At 33.8% G+C, this 7,801-nt stretch overlaps 1 pseudogene; it reads right to left on the reverse strand.

Annotated features, from left to right (window-relative positions):
* Window positions 1-7,191: 7,191 nt before the first annotated feature.
* Window positions 7,192-7,310, reverse strand: LOC121140057 (annotated as a pseudogene).
* Between the last annotated feature and the right edge of the window lie 491 nt (window positions 7,311-7,801).

Here is a 7,801-nt window from a genome sequence, read left to right on the forward strand (position 1 = left end):
AATTAATTATTATAAGCATTTTCTCAAATTTCTTCCTCTAAATTTTCACATAGCTCAGTTTTTGTTTCTCTGATCTAGAAATTATATCCCAGCTTCATATTAGTAAATTATATTCTATTATCTGTGTTACATTTTAAAAACTATATTGGTAATATTGTACAATGTTTTATATACATATATATTAATTAGAAATTGAAACTTATATTGAATTGCGTTATAGTTGAATGGTTTCTCTCTTCAAGTAGAAGAACATCTAAGAACATTCTGATTTTTCCCATTGGTTAGTAACTTGATTTTGTTATTAGTTACTTGTGTGAATCTGCCTTCTCTTTTAGAACTCAGAAGTTTAACAGAAAAATGTAGATTGTTTTGCAGTTTTAATTTAATTAATATGGCTCAATTCATGTAATGGCTTTTGATCTACAATTACAATTTTTCTATTGAATAAAACTGGTTTTTAATTATATTTTAAAAATTAGCTCAACTATCTTAAAGTTTTACTTTTCTGGAAGTATGAGATAAATGATATTTACATTGACTCATTAGACATTAGATCTTATGGAATATTTTCTACATTTTATTTTATGTGTATGAATAGTTTGTCAATATGTATGTCAATACATGTCTGATGCCAAGAGGAGAGAAGAGGGCACCAGATACCATAGGGTCTAAACATGAGATACAGATGGGATGTATGCCAGAACAACAGCTCTTGACTTCAAAACCCTCTCACCAGATCCTAGAATGTTTTATACACCCTTCTTTTTCCTTAGATATTTTTCAAATTAGTTTTAATCAAATTGTTATTTGCTTTATTAGAGGGTGGCCTTGCATTTATAGTCAAAAGTTAATATTCTTCAGGTAAAGTCTAACTGAAAATCAAATTAGCAAGTCATAAAATGAAAATATATGGAGATGTTTGTTGAAATGTCTCCAAGTCACTACTCTTGAACCATATTTTTTGATGGTACACATATATTCTAGATGGTACATATATTCTAGAATATATGTGTGCCTTTACCTATTAAGTAAAAACACTGTGATATGAAGAATAAGATCAAAATATTATATCATTTAGCCAATGCTGCTACAGTTGTAATTTTGACTTTCAAGTAATAGTTTTAAAGCTTCAGAACTTTAAATCAGTGTCATTGGATATTAAGTATTTTTTCCTCTATCATTACTTCCATTTTGTCTTGACTTAAATATATAATACATTATAAATTTATAAAATAATCTATATAGTTATGGAAAGTTTATATTTTACAAGACAGCACACACTGTAATTGTATGAATTCAGAAGAGCTTATTGTAATGTGCAGTATTTCATTTTTCTTTTCTTTCCTTTTATGGAAAAACTTTTCATGCAATATGTTCTGATCATGCTTTTGCCATTATCCATCTCCTCCCAGATTCTTCCCATCATATTATCCATCCAGCTCCATGTCTTTTTCTCTCCCTCTCTCTTTAGAAAACAAACACAAAACACAAAAAACACAAAAACAGAAATTAAAATATACAATCAAAAGGAAACTAAGACCAAAAATTTCCAACAAGACAAAATGAGACAAACAGCTTACAAAAAAACCTTTGGGTTTATCTTTTGTTGATCAAAGACTTCTAAATATGGAGACTACCCTGCAGAGTGTATTCAGTGAGACTACACTGAAGTAAACTGATTTACCTTTGCCAGCAGTTACCAATCTCAGAAATTTTCTTGTTTGGGGGTGGAGCCCATATCCACTTTCCTGTCTCAGTTCTGGGCTCTATCTGCCTTGGACTTACGTGGACTTTGTAAATGTTGCTCCAATCTCTGCGAGTTCATATGTGCATAAATCCTGCTGTGTCTGCAAAGCATTGTTTCTTGGAGTCATCTATTCTCTTCTAGATCTTAAAATGGTTCTACTTCCTATTCTATGTAGCTTCCAGAGACCTGAGTATAGGAATGTGAAGAAGACAACTAGGAATGAGTTGTCTCTCATTTTCAGTACATTGACAATTGTGATTCTTTGTGTCACTTCCTGCCTAACTACAAGAAGATTCTTGATACAGGCTAACATGTGGCACTGATCTATGAATATAGCCGATGCCCTTAGGAGTCAATATATATCTATGTTCCTTTAGCCAAACAGTAGTATTAGATTTAACCCTAGACTCATGGTGTATCTATTTTCAGATTCTTGGCTACCCCAGCAGTGTCAAGAATGGGGTTTATCTCATAGACTCTACCTTAAATCCAATACTTTTGCCAAAATTTCATCAGTATACCTCATGGGCAGGTCATCTTTCAAGGTCACAATAGCTGTGTTGTAGTTGTGTTGATAATTACTTTTCTCTCATAGCATGCAGAGTACTTTCTGGTACCATGAATGATATATAGTGGGGTAAATCCTCAAGTTAGGTGTCAGCTCAACAATTAGTGTTCAGTGAGACATGTAACAGTTATTTTCAGCATTAAAGCCTTACAATAAGTTTGTGGAGAGTAGTCAAGCCATGGCAATAGGCTGTGATATTTGGATGTATCCATTGGGCCTCTTTGACCAATGACTCAACAAGATGTAAACAATTCTTGAATTATTGGCACTTACTAAACTAGCATAATCCCTCCTGTGTTCTAAATATTTGTCCTGGTGCCCACAGATAAGAGGAGTCCTCATCCCTTATCAAGGAAACTTCACTTTCAACAAATAAAGACCATTATAGTAGACAACCATTACACAACCAAAAAATGCAAAATTGTATATACTAGTCCCAGTGAAGACAGCTAAAAATCTACTGCTCCTAAGGTTCTGGAGCATTACAGGAAAGAGGTTGGGGAGACTGTAAGTGTCAGAGGATAAAGGCATTTGCTGTGAGATTGTGTCTCCTTGTAATGCCAGAAGCTATATATATATATATATATATGTGTGTGTGTGTGTGTGTGTGTGTGTGTGTGTGTGTGTGTGTTTCACCAACATGACTGTCCAAACTAAAGCTGAACAAGGATGACAACAATAGACATAGCAAAATATATGGAAAAAAGACCAAGAGGCCTCACCTCCACTAAGAAAATTAAAGCAACTAAGGAATACTGACATTAGGAGAAATAGTCTTTACCAGGGAAGATCACACCAATTGGTTATCCAATACTTAATGGTCATCCATTAAAAAATACATACAAGAAAAACTATATGTATCTAGGATGTACTATTTATAACTGTGTATGTATAGTCAGCAAATTCTAATTGAAAAAGAGGTCATGAATATGAAAGAGAGCAAGAACAGGTAGGTTTTAAGGGGAGGGAAGGGAATGGGGAATATTATTTGATTGTATTATAATCTCAAAAATCAAAAGAAAATAAAAGTTTACAACCTTAAAAATAAGAATTTCCTAAATGATTTGTAAAATAATTTTGTCTTACCAATTTATGCAATGTTTTTGCAAAAGCTTTGTGAGGATCTGCTGTCAGTCAGACACTGAATAAATGCAGAGACTAAGATAGCATCCTTGACTTCATTTACATCCCATCTTCATGGGGTAGACAAGGCAATAAACTAGTAATTGTGACTTACATTTAGTGGAGGGGAGTAATGTGAGGAGTAAAGAAAATTAAGTTGAAGAATAGCAGGAATATAATGATATTTTATAGATGATGGCCATGGAAGTTGTCTTTGACAAGATAATTAGATATCTGATTTCAGCAGTCTCAGACAAAATTAGATTAAATATGCATGCAAGTGTCATTGTACATGACTATGACAAGCCTATTTGAGGAATATGAAGCAAAAATTACTGTAATAAAGTGAGTAATGGGAATAAATAAAACTAAGTATGTCAAAGATACACATAGGGTTTGCGTGAGGGTCACAAAAACCATCTTATCGAGTGTCAGAAACACTATTGGTGAACTAGAGGTTAGAAGTGACATGTTTAACATATTAGAAGGACATATGGAGGCAATTTGAGGAGAAGAAACAATAGAGGCACAGAGATGTAAGCAGAATCACCAGTTAGATGGCCACAAAAACAATTCAGTTTATATACAATGATGGAGGACCTAATGAGAAACAGCTGTTTTTAATTCAAATTATAGTGTAGAATAGGAAATGTATAGTCCCCTATATAAATTATTCTTTAGAGCTAATGTACTCACTCCATAGTCACTCTGACTATAACCTAATAGCAGTTTATAGTGTCACTATGCGCAGATAATTACCCTTGGCTTTATGAAATTATTTGCTGAGAGTATTATCACTGATCAGAGATCAGACCGCTGACAACACCCAGAAGATGCACTGGGCATCATCATACAGGTTTATTGGAGAACATGTGTGGAAAATGTCTTAAAGTATAGTTGAATTTGAGTAGACTTATTTTAAATTATGCTAATATCTGTCAAGAATGATTTCAATAATCTAATCGTCCATCATCAATGACAATGAGATCTTTTATTTCCATATTTCTTCCAATAAATATCATAAACCTGCCATCTAATTTTTGCTAGGCTAACATGTAAAACTTGATATATATTTAATATTTTACATTCTCTGGTTGATTTTGTTTTATTTCACATAGATCTGTATTACAATTGAAATTTGGAAAATGAAATCTTATTACTCATTACTTATCTATGATTCAAAGACATTAGACTATATGAGAACTACAGTAAAGTCATTAGTTTGGGGGACATATGAAATCATTAAAATACACAATTTTAGCAATACAGTGAAGAAGTAATACAGGCCTCAAGACTGACTGGTGAAAAATTAGAGATTTTAATTTTCTCAGAAACTAATAAAAATATAAGAGATTCAGTTGTACAAAATAATAACGGAACTTGAAATTATGAGCAAAACACTGTTTTATCAAAAAAAGAGTTACAAAACTTAGAAAGACCTAATTTATTAATCACCTATGAATAATAAAGGGGTTAAATAGACTTATTTAACTTTATGAAAGTTGGAACAAAGGAAAAGAATATTTCAAGGGAAGTATAAGAGCTAGTAGACCTGGGTGGTGGTGGCACATGCCTTTGATCCCAGCAGTTGGGAAACAGAGGCAGGCACACTATTATGAGTTCGAGGTCAGCCTGGTATACACAGTGAGTTTCTTAACAGGCTCCAAATCTACAGAGGGAAACACTGTCTTGAAAAAAATGTCATTTGAATATGTCAATAAAAATGAAAGACCTGCCAAGCAGTGGTGGCACACATCTTATTTCCAGCATCAGCAGACAGATCTCTGCTGGCACCATTTTGTGCATGTGCACATTTATGACAAATGCTATGAGAAGCTGTTAGTTGAAGAGATCCCACAACAGTGCAGCAAATAAGAGACTGTAAACTGCTCAGACCTAAACAAAATATCTATAACATGCCCCCTCCTCCCAAAGCTCAGGTATCATTGTGGATGAGAAGGTAGAAAGAGTGTAAGAGCTTTCATAAAAGAGCAAGCTTTCCAGGGATATAATCCAAACATTGCATAAGAATTTACAATAAAACTAGGCACAAATGCTCATAGAAAATCTGGAGAGTGGATCTGGAAGAGAGGGATGCAGGGGTAGGTAGGAACTGGGAGAAGTGGAGGGAGGACAAACCATGGTAATGATGTAATATATGAGAGAATAATAAGAAAAAAGAAAGCACAGATGACAGAATTGGGGAGTTACATTATACTTTCCACTTAAAGAAGAATGTGCAAATAAATATTAGATAGATAATTAAATAAATAAATAAGCAAGTTTTTAAAAAGAGAGTGTAAGAGCAAGAGGATGTGAATGACCACAAAGAAACCATATCTTGTTGACACAATATGGAAAATACATATATGAACTCACAATGGTTGTGACAGCATACATATTAATTCCATCAAGGAATTTAAGTTGGGCCCAAAAACTCACCCTAGTGGTGAAATTGTTTAAAATTGCTAGCAGGTAGTAGAGGGAGAGGTAGTTTTCTCCAAATTTGTAGCTGCTGGAAAGTCATTCAAGCTCTAATGGGAGACCACATATTCAAGAATATTTGGCTGGACGTTGGTGGCACACGCCTTTAATCCCAGCACTCGGGAGGCAGAGGCAGGCAGATCTCTGTGAGTTCAAGGCCAGCCTGGTCTACCAAGCGAATTCCAGGACAGCCTCCAAAACAATACAGAGAAACCCTTTCTCAAAAAACCAAAAAAAAAAAAAAACAAATATTTGGGCAGCCCAATTTGATACGTAAAAATAGTATTGATGACAATGATTATTATGATGATGGTGGTAATAATAATAATGTTAATACAAAGTTGGATGGAAAGAGAAGGGGAAACGTGTCTGGGATGAGCTGGGGTAGCATATGAATATGATGAAAACTCATTGGACAAAACTCTCAAAGATACCATAATGTCTTTTTTTCTCAGTTTTTTCATTTTTCTGTGTAGCCCTGTCTGTCGTGGAACTCATACTGTAGATCAGACTGGCCTCAGACTCAAATATCTGCTACCTCCAGAGAGTTGGAAATAAAAGTGTGCCTCCACAACTCAGCAAAACTAATAATAATAATAATACATATATACATACATGCTAGAAGGATGTCCCAGCCTAATCTGAACAGTCATTAACATTCCCCTTTGAGGAAGCCACATTTAGAAGGACTGGAGACTAAATAAGAGGTACAAAAATTAAAAATGAATTTTACTAACGTACATGATGTTTGTATTATCAATTTTGTCACTTAGACTCTTCAATATGTATTCTGTTGTCTTCTGATCAAGTTAATGTGAAAAATTGGAAGGGATCATACTGTAATTGAATATAGTTTGGTGTTGTTTTTGCAGTTTCTTTGTCATTTAGTTTTTGATAAAGGCTCACATATCCCTGAGAGTCATACAAGATTTGTAACAAATATTTCGCTATCGACTAAAATATGTATTTTTAAATCCAAATATTATGTTAGTATTAGAGTATCACGAAATATCCAATAATTGTTTTCTAAAATTTGTTTCTTAATTTTTTCACTAAGAGGTTAGAAATATTCAATGTTTAAAGTTTATGTTTCAATGAATTTATTTTTTGCGTTTGTTTTTTTAAAAATGGTTTCTCTGTGTAACAGCCCAAGCTGTTGTGGAAACTGGCTCTATAGATCAGGCTGTATTCAAACTCACAGAGATCCACCTGCCTCTCCAGTGCTGGTATTAAAGGCATGCACCATCACCTACTGGCTTTTCTTTTTTAAAGCTTACAGCACAAGATATTCCCAGGTGGTCTTCCAGTCTAGTACTTACCAGGCCTCACCCTGCTTAACTTCAAAGGTCAGATGAAATTGGATGTGTTCAGGGTGGTGTGGCCATAGACATTTCTATAAATCTTAAAAGCAGTGCTCTGAAGGGTATAAAAACCTGGGTACTTCATCCTTGTAGTTCTTTTTAATATATTGGCTTTAGAAAGATAAGATACTAATTTTTACTGACCTAAGACATACTAATATACCAATTAAAGTTTTGATGATTTCTATCTCAATTCGAAAATCATATCAGTTAATGAAAAAAAAGGCAGAACTAATTTAGGTAGCAAAATTAGTTTCTTGTTTTTTTTTCATGCTGTAACATGTTCTTTATGTAGCATGATTAAGGAAATGGTGAATAGATTCTCTCTATGAGACATATTCTACTATAGCAACTCAATCCTTGGAAATCTTTATTTGTTTGCCTCCACTGTGTAGCTCTCAAATTATTTCTCATTTTTCTTTCTCTCCGTTTCTCTCATCCTTTTTCAAAAGTATGACAGATCAGAAGGCTACCAAATGTTTTAGCTTCATGCTAGATCTTCTAGCTCAAGTTTTTCTG

This window comes from Mesocricetus auratus, unplaced genomic scaffold, assembly GCF_017639785.1.
Source record: "Mesocricetus auratus isolate SY011 unplaced genomic scaffold, BCM_Maur_2.0 Super-Scaffold_100003, whole genome shotgun sequence".
NCBI classification, from domain to species: Eukaryota; Metazoa; Chordata; class Mammalia; order Rodentia; family Cricetidae; genus Mesocricetus; species Mesocricetus auratus.